Raw genomic sequence first — 17,675 nt, forward strand, 5'->3', positions numbered from 1 at the left:
CTTGTATAAAACCAGTGAAATTCAGCAGTTATAATTACCTGAACTAACTATAAATTACGCCCCCACAATGCACTACTTATGACCTCACATATTACGTCACTCCTGAGATGGTCAGTGAAATCACTGATGACATCACTGATGACATCTCAAATGACATCACTAATGATAACACTGATGACATCATCCACAGGACCACTTACATACCCACTCACACCCCATAGAGCCATTCATACACCTTACACTGCCCTTCCATATTTCCCCTTACATACAAGTGTTCACACAACTAATCACTTGCATATAGTGCCACTCATACAGCTACAAACTCATATTGCCACTCACGTACACACTAAACCACCCATACAACAAATCATGCACCCACTCATTCACCAATATAGCAACTCACACATACAGTCATACAGAGATACAGTCACTTACAAACCCACTGATACATCGCTATACCCACTCACACAGCCACTCAGTCACCCATAGAGAAACTCACACAGCCACTGATACTAACACACACTCACCAATACAGATACTCACACACCCACTCACTTAGCCATACAGATTATGACATAGCCACACTCTCACCCATTCAACTATTCACATACCCAGTCACACACCCACTGGACCACTTGCCAACTCATTCACACATCCATACAACTCACACACCCACATACCCATCCTTATAGTCACTCACACAGAAATACACTCTCTAAAACAGCCACTCACACCCATTTACTTACCTATACACAAACTAAATCAGCTGTTCACTCACCCATACAGCCACTCACACAGCTACTCAGTCATCTATATAGCCACTCACACACACACCTATGCAGTTACTCAAACAGCCACTAACTCACCCATACAGCCACTCACACAGCCACTCACTTTCCAAAACAGCCTCTCACACAGCCACTCACTCACTCATATAGCTACTCTCATATCCATTAAGACATCCATACTGCTGCTCACAAACACCCTCACACACGCATACAACCACACAGACATCCTCACACATACTGATACAGGCAGTCTCATAGCCACTTAGATGAGATATGTGAGAAACAGTATGACTAATTGCTAGTACCAAAAAAGTAGCAATTTAACTTATGCTGGAGATCATTGATGTCATGAGTGGTGTCATTTGAGATGTCATCAGTCATCATTGATGTCACTGACCATGTCATGTTTTATGTAGTATGTGAGGTCATAAGCAGGGCATTGCAGGGATGTAAATAATAGGTAGCTCAGGTAACTATAACTGCAACATTTTCACTGGTTTTGTAGGAGTGAAATTTTGCCACACTATAACGTCGTTGTAACCTTTGTTTTTTTAAGTATATTATATATATATATATATATATATGTATATATATATATATATACATATATATATATATATTCATCAACAGTTTGCCTTTTGCAAATTAGAGCGCACTCGAGCCAACGCCGGCTTGTGGAAAGCCTTTAATTCAGGAAGGACAGCATACAAAACTGCGTGTTAGTAAAGCCAAGTTGCTAGTGTCATCACGACGCGTTTCGGGCGGAACGCCCTTCTTCTTGGTGTACCACCGCAACATGTCCAGCCACACACCACATCATTATTTAACCAGTCACACGCCCTCCAATGGGCCAATCAGGTGAAAGGTCGGTCCCAGATGGATTCTGGGAGATGCAGTGTGTGCAATTCTGATTCCCACAATATCGTTGCTGTAAATTAATGGCATCTCATCCTGTATGGACCCCCAGTATGTTGCCGTCCTTAATCAATCCAAGCGTGGCTCCATGAGACCCAGCAAATGTCGGGCCCCCTGGCCCCCTTACAATCTTCAGGGTGGTGCTGCTCAACACGGCAAGGCGGCCGCGAATATCTTCATCAACAGTTTGCCTTTTGCAAATTAGAGCGCACTCGAGCCAACGCCGGCTTGTGGAAAGCCTTTAATTCAGGAAGGACAGCATACAAAACTGCGTGTTAGTAAAGCCAAGTTGCTAGTGTCATCACGACGCGTTTCGGGCGGAACGCCCTTCTTCTTGGTGTACCACCGCAACATGTCCAGCCACACACCACATCATTATTTAACCAGTCACACGCCCTCCAATGGGCCAATCAGGTGAAAGGTCGGTCCCAGATGGATTCTGGGAGATGCAGTGTGTGCAATTCTGATTCCCACAATATCGTTGCTGTAAATTAATGGCATCTCATCCTGTATGGACCCCCAGTATGTTGCCGTCCTTAATCAATCCAAGCGTGGCTCCATGAGACCCATGGGACTGGAATGGCACTAATGGCACTTTTTGGAGTCTTTGTGCCCATTAAGGGCTTAATTTTGAATAATGGTAATAATGCATTAGAGCAATTAATTATATGACTTACCGTAAATCTGGACATTATTATGATATTGATGACATTTTATTTATGCTGCCTAACTCCACAATATTTTATTGATCGAATGTGCTGTGAAATAATTATTCAGAGGCAAAAAAAGTATAGTGAAGAAAAGATAACAGTGGAAAAGAAATTGAGAATTAAGAGGTCAAATATATGTTGATACATGCATTTTAGAATGTCACTAGGCTGCCTTTCAATATCTGCAAGTCCTTTGTTTATTTTGATAGATTATTGTAACAAATGAAGTAATCTGTTATTTAAGTGTGTTATGCGATGAATTTGACTAACACTGACGAAGGCCAGGAAGCCGGAACACGTTTGTTAGTTATCTGTTTTTCTGGAGATGGAATAAATAATCAAAGAAATTGAGCCAGACTGCGCAGCTTCTTTGTTTCTATTGCGGGGACACTGTGGTGCAACATATGGTCATGGGACCACCTGCACGACCTCCCGCACCCCCACTGTTGAGAGCAAAGAGAGGCGGGCGGTGTTCGTTTGCAAATTATATATATATATATGTATATATTACCTACTGGCGGTCGCCAGTAGGTAGTTATAGTTAGGACCCTGTTTCCATAGGAAATCCGCAACATTCTATTTGGAATAACTTTGGCGCCGGTCGACGAATCCTCGCGAATTTCTCAAAATAGGTGGGGCGCTATGCTCCGCTCCTACCCTGAAAGTCTCGGGGGGATTCGTCAAGCGGGGGCTGAGATAAAAGGGGGGTCCCAAAATGCGTTTTTCCCATGCATTTTTCCATAGGACCTTTAGACAGGGCTACAGCCCGAACGGCTGAACAGAATTACTAGAAATTTGGCAGAGAGGTAGTCCTCAGGTCAAGGAAGTGCCTTTTGTAGGTTTGGTGTAAATCTGTTCAGTAGATTCTGAGAAAATAGCCTTTAAATCAATATATATATCTGAGCCAGCTTACGGTACGCTTACCGTAAGCTTACCGTACGCGTACTGTGGCGTGCGCGAGCGTGATTCTGATTGGCTGTTAGATTTTAGTAAACATTCGAATCGGCCGAAACCAGGAAGCGGCGGCCGCCATTTTGTGTATTTCACTCCGGTAAAAAAGAGTGATATCTTGAAAAGGGGGCAAGGGAGAGAGTTACAGACCCCCTAACATTTGTAAGGGGGTCAAAGAAGGACAGAAAAGTACAAAGGAAACATTTATTGATTTAAAAAAAAATCACGGGGTACGCGTACGGTAAGCTTACGGTAAGCGTACGGTAAAAAAAAAAACCAAAAAAAAAATGAAATTCAGATTTAAGTGTTTAGATATTAGGGGGCTCTAAAAAGAGCCGTTGTGTTTATTAAGTGATTTTTTTGTGGTACCTACAAGTAAGTACCGATGCAGAGTCTAAGGTTCAAGAGGAAGACTCTGTTCCCTTCATCATTGAAGTGCACACCATCTCCTCTATAAATGTCTTGCATGTCGTAACGCAAGTTGTTGTGGTAAATGGAACCCATACCATAGTCACGGAGGAAAGCAGAAACAGATTTGTTGACGTGCTTTCTTGCTTTGTCAATCTGCGGACAGAAATGATTGGACCAGTTCCATTTTTGCCTTTGGCATATGTTAGAAAACACAAAGGCAGTTTTAGGGAAAAGTGAAAACAGTTGTGCAAAGGTGTCCTTCATAAGCATTTCCAGACCTACCCCAGTCAAAGTGCCTAGGTCATTGCCACCACAGTGCACTATTATGAGGTCAGGGTGTTGGATTTGCATGAAGGATTTCACCAATGACATCAATTGGTGCCACTTTAACCCTCTCTGACCAATCCATTTAATGTCTACATTTGGCAAAGCAAGGTCTCTCACCATACCTGTTTTCTCTGCAAACTTTTCACTCCAGAAGACATAGCTGTGCCCTACAATCCACACTGTGAACATCTTCAAAGGAGAACTGGATGCACTCAGGAGGTGTCTTTCAGTAGAATGGCAATATGAAAAGAAAGACAGTTTGGAAATGGAGGCATACATATTTATTTCAAAACAAAAAGAACTGATTGGCTGTTTCATACCATTCTAGAATAAAAACTAGGCTGTATGTGTAAATTAATAGAAACATGTTTTGTATTGGTACAAAAAAATGTGTTACCAAAGAACAGTTCTATGGATTTGCTGTTAGGTTTGAAAAGTCAAGCACTCTTGCTCTGTGGAATTGAAACATTGTGTGGCGAACTTCTGACCTAACTCCACACAGCAGTGTTCCATGAGCTGTTGCTATGGTAGCAGGCAGAAGTCAAGTTGGGGGAAGGGTACTAGGCAGAAGTCAAGTTGGGGGCAGGGTACTTTTGGAAAAGGGTTGGTTTTCAACCAATAGAAATGTGTGATTACATTTGAAAAAAAGGGGGAAGCACTGAGATTTGAAACTTACATGTATATGTGTGGAAAAATAGAGGGAAAGTTTGCCATTATCTGGTTCTGCTGAGAGGAGAGAGGTGTAGAGAACAGAGATCCTGGCTCTGATAATCTGCTGTTTGAGTGCCACATTTCTTTCACAACTAACTAATTTAAAAGGTGAGGTTAGAGTTTGAGAGGGGATGTATATGGTAAATTAAGAAATGAAAAATAGAAATGTAATTCTTTTTGTTGAAGTTGTGTTTATTATTTTCTGTTTTGGGAGAAATTTAAATGTGAGGAACATGTAAAATAATATGGACTATGTTTTCACGATAAATTAAGGTGTATTGGTATAAAACATGAATAGTTTAAGGGTTTGAGGTTGGACTCAGTAATGCAAATACATTCAGCATCACTAAGGCTGGTTGCCCTTGGTGGAATGTAGGCAGTCACCCAGGTTACACGTGTTGGGAAATATAGGCAGAGATTTATTGTGTACAACTCTGGTAATTTTATATTTGCATTAGTAGGAAAAAGGGGGAGCGATTTTTTGGTGCAGAAGCAGACTCTTAGCACACACCCAGCTCCTTTCCATGTATAATCATGCACAGTATTTACAAGCGAGTGGGTTTTGAGGTTTCAGTCTGTAATGCAAATACATTCAGCATCACTAAGGCTGGTTGCCCTTGCTGGTATGTAGGCAGTCACCCAGGATACACATGGTGGTGGTCTGAAAAAGCAGTCTGGACATGGGCTTTTTAAAAAAATCTGAAAAGTGGATTCATCATGTGTCAGTCTGTAAAAGTGATTATCACTTGCCAAAAAAAAAGAGCAGTAAGTGTGCATTCAAATTGGCAAAGAAATTTCGTTTTGTGACTAATGTGAAAACATGACTCTGTGTGCAAATAGGAATTACAGGCAGAGATTTATTGCGTTTTGCTCTGGTGATTTCACAGTTGCATTAGTAGGAAAAAGGGGGAGCGATTTTTTGGTGCAGAAGCAGACTCTTAGCACACACCCAGTTCCTTTCCATGTATAATCATGCACAGTATTTACAAGCGAGTGGGTTTTGAGGTTTCAGTGGGTTTTGAGGTTTCAGTCTGTAATGCAAATACATTCAGCATCACTAAGGCTGGTTGCCCTTGCTGGAGTGTAGGCAGTCACCCAGGATACACATGGTGGTGGTCTGAAAAAGCAGTCTGGACATGGGCTTTTTAAAAAAATCTGAAAAGTGGATTCATAATGTGTCAGTCTGTAAAAGTGATTATCACTTGCCAAAAAAAAAGAGCAGTAAGTGTGCATTCAAATTGGCAAAGAAATTTCGTTTTGTGACTAATGTGAAAACATGACTCTGTGTGCAAATAGGAATTACAGGCAGAGATTTATTGCGTTTTGCTCTGGTGATTTCACAGTTGCATTAGTAGGAAAAAGGGGGAGCGATTTTTGGTGCAGAAGCAGACTCTTAGCACACACCCAGCTCCTTTCCGTGTATAATCATGCACAGTATTTACAAGCGAGTGGGTTTTGAGGTTTCAGTCTGTAATGCAAAGACATTCAGCATCACTAAGGCTGGTTGCCCTTGCTGGAGTGTAGGCAGTCACCCAGGATACACATGGTGGTGGTCTGAAAAAGCAGTCTGGACATGGGCTTTTTTAAAAATCTGAAAAGTGGATTCATAATGTGTCAGTCTGTAAAAGTGATTATCACTTGCCAAAAAAAAAGAGCAGTAAGTGTGCATTCAAATTGGCAAAGAAATTTCGTTTTGTGACTAATGTGAAAACATGACTCTGTGTGCAAATAGGAATTACAGGCAGAGATTTATTGCGTTTTGCTCTGGTGATTTCACAGTTGCATTAGTAGGAAAAAGGGGGAGCGATTTTTTGGTGCAGAAGCAGACTCTTAGCACACACCCAGCTCCTTTCCATGTATAATCATGCACAGTATTTACAAGCGAGTGGGTTTTGAGGTTTCAGTCTGTAATGCAAAGACATTCAGCATCACTAAGGCTGGTTGCCCTTGCTGGAGTGTAGGCAGTCACCCAGGATACACATGGTGGTGGTCTGAAAAAGCAGTCTGGACATGGGCTTTTTTAAAAATCTGAAAAGTGGATTCATAATGTGTCAGTCTGTAAAAGTGATTATCACTTGCCAAAAAAAAAGAGCAGTAAGTGTGCATTCAAATTGGCAAAGAAATTTCGTTTTGTGACTAATGTGAAAACATGACTCTGTGTGCAAATAGGAATTACAGGCAGAGATTTATTGCGTTTTGCTCTGGTGATTTCACAGTTGCATTAGTAGGAAAAAGGGGGAGCGATTTTTTGGTGCAGAAGCAGACTCTTAGCACACACCCAGCTCCTTTCCATGTATAATCATGCACAGTATTTACAAGCGAGTGGGTTTTGAGGTTTCAGTCTGTAATGCAAAGACATTCAGCATCACTAAGGCTGGTTGCCCTTGCTGGAGTGTAGGCAGTCACCCAGGATACACATGGTGGTGGTCTGAAAAAGCAGTCTGGACATGGGCTTTTTTAAAAATCTGAAAAGTGGATTCATAATGTGTCAGTCTGTAAAAGTGATTATCACTTGCCAAAAAAAAAGAGCAGTAAGTGTGCATTCAAATTGGCAAAGAAATTTCGTTTTGTGACTAATGTGAAAACATGACTCTGTGTGCAAATAGGAATTACAGGCAGAGATTTATTGCGTTTTGCTCTGGTGATTTCACAGTTGCATTAGTAGGAAAAAGGGGAAGAGATTTTTTGGTGCAGAAGCAGACTCTTAGCACACACCCAGCTCCTTTCCATGTATAATCATGCACAGTATTTACAAGCGAGTGGGTTTTGAGGTTTCAGTCTTTAATGCAAAGACATTCAGCATCACTAAGGCTGTTTGCCCTTGCTGGAGTGTAGGCAGTCACCCAGGATACTCATGGTGGTGGTCTGAAAAAGCAGTCTGGACATGGGCTTTTTTAAAAATCTGAAAAGTGGATTCATAATGTGTCAGTCTGTAAAAGTGATTATCACTTGCCAAAAAAAAAGAGCAGTAAGTGTGCATTCAAATTGGCAAAGAAATTTCGTTTTGTGACTAATGTGAAAACATGACTCTGTGTGCAAATAGGAATTACAGGCAGAGATTTATTGCGTTTTGCTCTGGTGATTTCACAGTTGCATTAGTAGGAAAAAGGGGGAGCGATTTTTTGGTGCAGAAGCAGACTCTTAGCACACACCCAGCTCCTTTCCATGTATAATCATGCACAGTATTTACAAGCGAGTGGGTTTTGAGGTTTCAGTCTGTAATGCAAAGACATTCAGCATCACTAAGGCTGGTTGCCCTTGCTGGAGTGTAGGCAGTCACCCAGGATACACATGGTGGTGGTCTGAAAAAGCAGTCTGGACATGGGCTTTTTAAAAAAATCTGAAAAGTGGATTCATAATGTGTCAGTCTGTAAAACTGATTATCACTTGCCAAAAAAAAAGAGCAGTAAGTGTGCATTCAAATTGGCAAAGAAATTTCGTTTTGTGACTAATGTGAAAACATGACTCTGTGTGCAAATAGGAATTACAGGCAGAGATTTATTGCGTTTTGCTCTGGTGATTTCACAGTTGCATTAGTAGGAAAAAGGGGGAGCGATTTTTTGGTGCAGAAGCAGACTCTTAGCACACACCCAGCTCCTTTCCATGTATAATCATGCACAGTATTTACAAGCGAGTGGGTTTTGAGGTTTCAGTCTGTAATGCAAAGACATTCAGCATCACTAAGGCTGGTTGCCCTTGCTGGAGTGTAGGCAGTCACCCAGGATACACATGGTGGTGGTCTGAAAAAGCAGTCTGGACATGTGCATTGAAAAAAATCTGAAAAGTGGATTCATAATGTGTCAGTCTGTAAAAGTGATTATCACTTGCCAAAAAAAAAGAGCAGTAAGTGTGCATTCAAATTGGCAAAGAAATTTCGTTTTGTGACTAATGTGAAAACATGACTCTGTGTGCAAATAGGAATTACAGGCAGAGATTTATTGCGTTTTGCTCTGGTGATTTCACAGTTGCATTAGTAGGAAAAAGGGGGAGCGATTTTTTGGTGCAGAAGCAGACTCTTAGCACACACCCAGCTCCTTTCCATGTATAATCATGCACAGTATTTACAAGCGAGTGGGTTTTGAGGTTTCAGTCTGTAATGCAAAGACATTCAGCATCACTAAGGCTGGTTGCCCTTGCTGGAGTGTAGGCAGTCACCCAGGATACACATGGTGGTGGTCTGAAAAAGCAGTCTGGACATGGGCTTTTTTAAAAATCTGAAAAGTGGATTCATAATGTGTCAGTCTGTAAAAGTGATTATCACTTGCCAAAAAAAAGAGCAGTAAGTGTGCATTCAAATTGGCAAAGAAATTTCGTTTTGTGACTAATGTGAAAACATGACTCTGTGTGCAAATAGGAATTACAGGCAGAGATTTATTGCGTTTTGCTCTGGTGATTTCACAGTTGCATTAGTAGGAAAAAGGGGGAGCGATTTTTTGGTGCAGAAGCAGACTCTTAGCACACACCCAGCTCCTTTCCATGTATAATCATGCACAGTATTTACAAGCGAGTGGGTTTTGAGGTTTCAGTCTGTAATGCAAAGACATTCAGCATCACTAAGGCTGGTTGCCCTTGCTGGAGTGTAGGCAGTCACCCAGGATACACATGGTGGTGGTCTGAAAAAGCAGTCTGGACATGGGCTTTTTTAAAAATCTGAAAAGTGGATTCATAATGTGTCAGTCTGTAAAAGTGATTATCACTTGCCAAAAAAAAAGAGCAGTAAGTGTGCATTCAAATTGGCAAAGAAATTTCGTTTTGTGACTAATGTGAAAACATGACTCTGTGTGCAAATAGGAATTACAGGCAGAGATTTATTGCGTTTTGCTCTGGTGATTTCACAGTTGCATTAGTAGGAAAAAGGGGAAGCGATTTTTTGGTGCAGAAGCAGACTCTTAGCACACACCCAGCTCCTTTCCATGTATAATCATGCACAGTATTTACAAGCGAGTGGGTTTTGAGGTTTCAGTCTGTAATGCAAAGACATTCAGCATCACTAAGGCTGGTTGCCCTTGCTGGAGTGTAGGCAGTCACCCAGGATACACATGGTGGTGGTCTGAAAAAGCAGTCTGGACATGGGCTTTTTTAAAAATCTGAAAAGTGGATTCATAATGTGTCAGTCTGTAAAAGTGATTATCACTTGCCAAAAAAAAAGAGCAGTAAGTGTGCATTCAAATTGGCAAAGAAATTTCGTTTTGTGACTAATGTGAAAACATGACTCTGTGTGCAAATAGGAATTACAGGCAGAGATTTATTGCGTTTTGCTCTGGTGATTTCACAGTTGCATTAGTAGGAAAAAGGGGAAGAGATTTTTTGGTGCAGAAGCAGACTCTTAGCACACACCCAGCTCCTTTCCATGTATAATCATGCACAGTATTTACAAGCGAGTGGGTTTTGAGGTTTCAGTCTTTAATGCAAAGACATTCAGCATCACTAAGGCTGTTTGCCCTTGCTGGAGTGTAGGCAGTCACCCAGGATACTCATGGTGGTGGTCTGAAAAAGCAGTCTGGACATGGGCTTTTTTAAAAATCTGAAAAGTGGATTCATAATGTGTCAGTCTGTAAAAGTGATTATCACTTGCCAAAAAAAAAGAGCAGTAAGTGTGCATTCAAATTGGCAAAGAAATTTCGTTTTGTGACTAATGTGAAAACATGACTCTGTGTGCAAATAGGAATTACAGGCAGAGATTTATTGCGTTTTGCTCTGGTGATTTCACAGTTGCATTAGTAGGAAAAAGGGGGAGCGATTTTTTGGTGCAGAAGCAGACTCTTAGCACACACCCAGCTCCTTTCCATGTATAATCATGCACAGTATTTACAAGCGAGTGGGTTTTGAGGTTTCAGTCTGTAATGCAAAGACATTCAGCATCACTAAGGCTGGTTGCCCTTGCTGGAGTGTAGGCAGTCACCCAGGATACACATGGTGGTGGTCTGAAAAAGCAGTCTGGACATGGGCTTTTTAAAAAAATCTGAAAAGTGGATTCATAATGTGTCAGTCTGTAAAACTGATTATCACTTGCCAAAAAAAAAGAGCAGTAAGTGTGCATTCAAATTGGCAAAGAAATTTCGTTTTGTGACTAATGTGAAAACATGACTCTGTGTGCAAATAGGAATTACAGGCAGAGGTTTATTGCGTTTTGCTCTGGTGATTTCACAGTTGCATTAGTAGGAAAAAGGGGGAGCGATTTTTTGGTGCAGAAGCAGACTCTTAGCACACACCCAGCTCCTTTCCATGTATAATCATGCACAGTATTTACAAGCGAGTGGGTTTTGAGGTTTCAGTCTGTAATGCAAAGACATTCAGCATCACTAAGGCTGGTTGCCCTTGCTGGAGTGTAGGCAGTCACCCAGGATACACATGGTGGTGGTCTGAAAAAGCAGTCTGGACATGTGCATTGAAAAAAATCTGAAAAGTGGATTCATAATGTGTCAGTCTGTAAAAGTGATTATCACTTGCCAAAAAAAAAGAGCAGTAAGTGTGCATTCAAATTGGCAAAGAAATTTCGTTTTGTGACTAATGTGAAAACATGACTCTGTGTGCAAATAGGAATTACAGGCAGAGATTTATTGCGTTTTGCTCTGGTGATTTCACAGTTGCATTAGTAGGAAAAAGGGGGAGCGATTTTTTGGTGCAGAAGCAGACTCTTAGCACACACCCAGCTCCTTTCCATGTATAATCATGCACAGTATTTACAAGCGAGTGGGTTTTGAGGTTTCAGTCTGTAATGCAAAGACATTCAGCATCACTAAGGCTGGTTGCCCTTGCTGGAGTGTAGGCAGTCACCCAGGATACACATGGTGGTGGTCTGAAAAAGCAGTCTGGACATGGGCTTTTTTAAAAATCTGAAAAGTGGATTCATAATGTGTCAGTCTGTAAAAGTGATTATCACTTGCCAAAAAAAAAGAGCAGTAAGTGTGCATTCAAATTGGCAAAGAAATTTCGTTTTGTGACTAATGTGAAAACATGACTCTGTGTGCAAATAGGAATTACAGGCAGAGATTTATTGTGTTTTGCTCTGGTGATTTCACAGTTGCATTAGTAGGAAAAAGGGGAAGCGATTTTTTGGTGCAGAAGCAGACTCTTAGCACACACCCAGCTCCTTTCCATGTATAATCATGCACAGTATTTACAAGCGAGTGGGTTTTGAGGTTTCAGTCTTTAATGCAAAGACATTCAGCATCACTAAGGCTGTTTGCCCTTGCTGGAGTGTAGGCAGTCACCCAGGATACTCATGGTGGTGGTCTGAAAAAGCAGTCTGGACATGGGCTTTTTTAAAAATCTGAAAAGTGGATTCATAATGTGTCAGTCTGTAAAAGTGATTATCACTTGCCAAAAAAAAAGAGCAGTAAGTGTGCATTCAAATTGGCAAAGAAATTTCGTTTTGTGACTAATGTGAAAACATGACTCTGTGTGCAAATAGGAATTACAGGCAGAGATTTATTGCGTTTTGCTCTGGTGATTTCACAGTTGCATTAGTAGGAAAAAGGGGGAGCGATTTTTTGGTGCAGAAGCAGACTCTTAGCACACACCCAGCTCCTTTCCATGTATAATCATGCACAGTATTTACAAGCGAGTGGGTTTTGAGGTTTCAGTCTGTAATGCAAAGACATTCAGCATCACTAAGGCTGGTTGCCCTTGCTGGAGTGTAGGCAGTCACCCAGGATACACATGGTGGTGGTCTGAAAAAGCAGTCTGGACATGGGCTTTTTAAAAAAATCTGAAAAGTGGATTCATAATGTGTCAGTCTGTAAAAGTGATTATCACTTGCCAAAAAAAAAGAGCAGTAAGTGTGCATTCAAATTGGCAAAGAAATTTCGTTTTGTGACTAATGTGAAAACATGACTCTGTGTGCAAATAGGAATTACAGGCAGAGATTTATTGTGTTTTGCTCTGGTGATTTCACAGTTGCATTAGTAGGAAAAAGGGGGAGCGATTTTTTGGTGCAGAAGCAGACTCTTAGCACACACCCAGCTCCTTTCCATGTATAATCATGCACAGTATTTACAAGCGAGTGGGTTTTGAGGTTTCAGTCTGTAATGCAAAGACATTCAGCATCACTAAGGCTGGTTGCCCTTGCTGGAGTGTAGGCAGTCACCCAGGATACACATGGTGGTGGTCTGAAAAAGCAGTCTGGACATGTGCATTTAAAAAAATCTGAAAAGTGGATTCATAATGTGTCAGTCTGTAAAAGTGATTATCACTTGCCAAAAAAAAAGAGCAGTAAGTGTGCATTCAAATTGGCAAAGAAATTTCGTTTTGTGACTAATGTGAAAACATGACTCTGTGTGCAAATAGGAATTACAGGCAGAGATTTATTGCGTTTTGCTCTGGTGATTTCACAGTTGCATTAGTAGGAAAAAGGGGGAGCGATTTTTTGGTGCAGAAGCAGACTCTTAGCACACACCCAGCTCCTTTCCATGTATAATCATGCACAGTATTTACAAGCGAGTGGGTTTTGAGGTTTCAGTCTGTAATGCAAAGACATTCAGCATCACTAAGGCTGGTTGCCCTTGCTGGAGTGTAGGCAGTCACCCAGGATACACATGGTGGTGGTCTGAAAAAGCAGTCTGGACATGGGCTTTTTTAAAAATCTGAAAAGTGGATTCATAATGTGTCAGTCTGTAAAAGTGATTATCACTTGCCAAAAAAAAAGAGCAGTAAGTGTGCATTCAAATTGGCAAAGAAATTTCGTTTTGTGACTAATGTGAAAACATGACTCTGTGTGCAAATAGGAATTACAGGCAGAGATTTATTGCGTTTTGCTCTGGTGATTTCACAGTTGCATTAGTAGGAAAAAGGGGAAGCGATTTTTTGGTGCAGAAGCAGACTCTTAGCACACACCCAGCTCCTTTCCATGTATAATCATGCACAGTATTTACAAGCGAGTGGGTTTTGAGGTTTCAGTCTGTAATGCAAAGACATTCAGCATCACTAAGGCTGGTTGCCCTTGCTGGAGTGTAGGCAGTCACCCAGGATACACATGGTGGTGGTCTGAAAAAGCAGTCTGGACATGGGCTTTTTTAAAAATCTGAAAAGTGGATTCATAATGTGTCAGTCTGTAAAAGTGATTATCACTTGCCAAAAAAAAAGAGCAGTAAGTGTGCATTCAAATTGGCAAAGAAATTTCGTTTTGTGACTAATGTGAAAACATGACTCTGTGTGCAAATAGGAATTACAGGCAGAGATTTATTGCGTTTTGCTCTGGTGATTTCACAGTTGCATTAGTAGGAAAAAGGGGAAGCGATTTTTTGGTGCAGAAGCAGACTCTTAGCACACACCCAGCTCCTTTCCATGTATAATCATGCACAGTATTTACAAGCGAGTGGGTTTTGAGGTTTCAGTCTTTAATGCAAAGACATTCAGCATCACTAAGGCTGTTTGCCCTTGCTGGAGTGTAGGCAGTCACCCAGGATACTCATGGTGGTGGTCTGAAAAAGCAGTCTGGACATGGGCTTTTTTAAAAATCTGAAAAGTGGATTCATAATGTGTCAGTCTGTAAAAGTGATTATCACTTGCCAAAAAAAAAGAGCAGTAAGTGTGCATTCAAATTGGCAAAGAAATTTCGTTTTGTGACTAATGTGAAAACATGACTCTGTGTGCAAATAGGAATTACAGGCAGAGATTTATTGCGTTTTGCTCTGGTGATTTCACAGTTGCATTAGTAGGAAAAAGGGGGAGCGATTTTTTGGTGCAGAAGCAGACTCTTAGCACACACCCAGCTCCTTTCCATGTATAATCATGCACAGTATTTACAAGCGAGTGGGTTTTGAGGTTTCAGTCTGTAATGCAAAGACATTCAGCATCACTAAGGCTGGTTGCCCTTGCTGGAGTGTAGGCAGTCACCCAGGATACACATGGTGGTGGTCTGAAAAAGCAGTCTGGACATGGGCTTTTTAAAAAAATCTGAAAAGTGGATTCATAATGTGTCAGTCTGTAAAAGTGATTATCACTTGCCAAAAAAAAAGAGCAGTAAGTGTGCATTCAAATTGGCAAAGAAATTTCGTTTTGTGACTAATGTGAAAACATGACTCTGTGTGCAAATAGGAATTACAGGCAGAGATTTATTGCGTTTTGCTCTGGTGATTTCACAGTTGCATTAGTAGGAAAAAGGGGGAGCGATTTTTTGGTGCAGAAGCAGACTCTTAGCACACACCCAGCTCCTTTCCATGTATAATCATGCACAGTATTTACAAGCGAGTGGGTTTTGAGGTTTCAGTCTGTAATGCAAAGACATTCAGCATCACTAAGGCTGGTTGCCCTTGCTGGAGTGTAGGCAGTCACCCAGGATACACATGGTGGTGGTCTGAAAAAGCAGTCTGGACATGGGCTTTTTTAAAAATCTGAAAAGTGGATTCATAATGTGTCAGTCTGTAAAAGTGATTATCACTTGCCAAAAAAAAAGAGCAGTAAGTGTGCATTCAAATTGGCAAAGAAATTTCGTTTTGTGACTAATGTGAAAACATGACTCTGTGTGCAAATAGGAATTACAGGCAGAGATTTATTGCGTTTTGCTCTGGTGATTTCACAGTTGCATTAGTAGGAAAAAGGGGAAGCGATTTTTTGGTGCAGAAGCAGACTCTTAGCACACACCCAGCTCCTTTCCATGTATAATCATGCACAGTATTTACAAGCGAGTGGGTTTTGAGGTTTCAGTCTGTAATGCAAAGACATTCAGCATCACTAAGGCTGTTTGCCCTTGCTGGAGTGTAGGCAGTCACCCAGGATACTCATGGTGGTGGTCTGAAAAAGCAGTCTGGACATGGGCTTTTTTAAAAATCTGAAAAGTGGATTCATAATGTGTCAGTCTGTAAAAGTGATTATCACTTGCCCAAAAAAAAGAGCAGTAAGTGTGCATTCAAATTGGCAAAGAAATTTCGTTTTGTGACTAATGTGAAAACATGACTCTGTGTGCAAATAGGAATTACAGGCAGAGATTTATTGCGTTTTGCTCTGGTGATTTCACAGTTGCATTAGTAGGAAAAAGGGGGAGCGATTTTTTGGTGCAGAAGCAGACTCTTAGCACACACCCAGCTCCTTTCCATGTATAATCATGCACAGTATTTACAAGCGAGTGGGTTTTGAGGTTTCAGTCTGTAATGCAAAGACATTCAGCATCACTAAGGCTGGTTGCCCTTGCTGGAGTGTAGGCAGTCACCCAGGATACACATGGTGGTGGTCTGAAAAAGCAGTCTGGACATGGGCTTTTTAAAAAAATCTGAAAAGTGGATTCATAATGTGTCAGTCTGTAAAAGTGATTATCACTTGCCAAAAAAAAGAGCAGTAAGTGTGCATTCAAATTGGCAAAGAAATTTCGTTTTGTGACTAATGTGAAAACATGACTCTGTGTGCAAATAGGAATTACAGGCAGAGATTTATTGCGTTTTGCTCTGGTGATTTCACAGTTGCATTAGTAGGAAAAAGGGGGAGCGATTTTTTGGTGCAGAAGCAGACTCTTAGCACACACCCAGCTCCTTTCCATGTATAATCATGCACAGTATTTACAAGCGAGTGGGTTTTGAGGTTTCAGTCTGTAATGCAAAGACATTCAGCATCACTAAGGCTGGTTGCCCTTGCTGGAGTGTAGGCAGTCACCCAGGATACACATGGTGGTGGTCTGAAAAAGCAGTCTGGACATGTGCATTGAAAAAAATCTGAAAAGTGGATTCATAATGTGTCAGTCTGTAAAAGTGATTATCACTTGCCAAAAAAAAAGAGCAGTAAGTGTGCATTCAAATTGGCAAAGAAATTTCGTTTTGTGACTAATGTGAAAACATGACTCTGTGTGCAAATAGGAATTACAGGCAGAGATTTATTGCGTTTTGCTCTGGTGATTTCACAGTTGCATTAGTAGGAAAAAGGGGGAGCGATTTTTTGGTGCAGAAGCAGACTCTTAGCACACACCCAGCTCCTTTCCATGTATAATCATGCACAGTATTTACAAGCGAGTGGGTTTTGAGGTTTCAGTCTGTAATGCAAAGACATTCAGCATCACTAAGGCTGGTTGCCCTTGCTGGAGTGTAGGCAGTCACCCAGGATACACATGGTGGTGGTCTGAAAAAGCAGTCTGGACATGGGCTTTTTTAAAAATCTGAAAAGTGGATTCATAATGTGTCAGTCTGTAAAAGTGATTATCACTTGCCAAAAAAAAAGAGCAGTAAGTGTGCATTCAAATTGGCAAAGAAATTTCGTTTTGTGACTAATGTGAAAACATGACTCTGTGTGCAAATAGGAATTACAGGCAGAGATTTATTGTGTTTTGCTCTGGTGATTTCACAGTTGCATTAGTAGGAAAAAGGGGAAGCGATTTTTTGGTGCAGAAGCAGACTCTTAGCACACACCCAGCTCCTTTCCATGTATAATCATGCACAGTATTTACAAGCGAGTGGGTTTTGAGGTTTCAGTCTTTAATGCAAAGACATTCAGCATCACTAAGGCTGTTTGCCCTTGCTGGAGTGTAGGCAGTCACCCAGGATACTCATGGTGGTGGTCTGAAAAAGCAGTCTGGACATGGGCTTTTTTAAAAATCTGAAAAGTGGATTCATAATGTGTCAGTCTGTAAAAGTGATTATCACTTGCCAAAAAAAAAGAGCAGTAAGTGTGCATTCAAATTGGCAAAGAAATTTCGTTTTGTGACTAATGTGAAAACATGACTCTGTGTGCAAATAGGAATTACAGGCAGAGATTTATTGCGTTTTGCTCTGGTGATTTCACAGTTGCATTAGTAGGAAAAAGGGGGAGCGATTTTTTGGTGCAGAAGCAGACTCTTAGCACACACCCAGCTCCTTTCCATGTATAATCATGCACAGTATTTACAAGCGAGTGGGTTTTGAGGTTTCAGTCTGTAATGCAAAGACATTCAGCATCACTA

The sequence above is a fragment of the Triturus cristatus genome, chromosome 4_1 (genome assembly GCF_964204655.1).
Source record: "Triturus cristatus chromosome 4_1, aTriCri1.1, whole genome shotgun sequence".
NCBI lineage: Eukaryota > Metazoa > Chordata > Amphibia > Caudata > Salamandridae > Triturus > Triturus cristatus.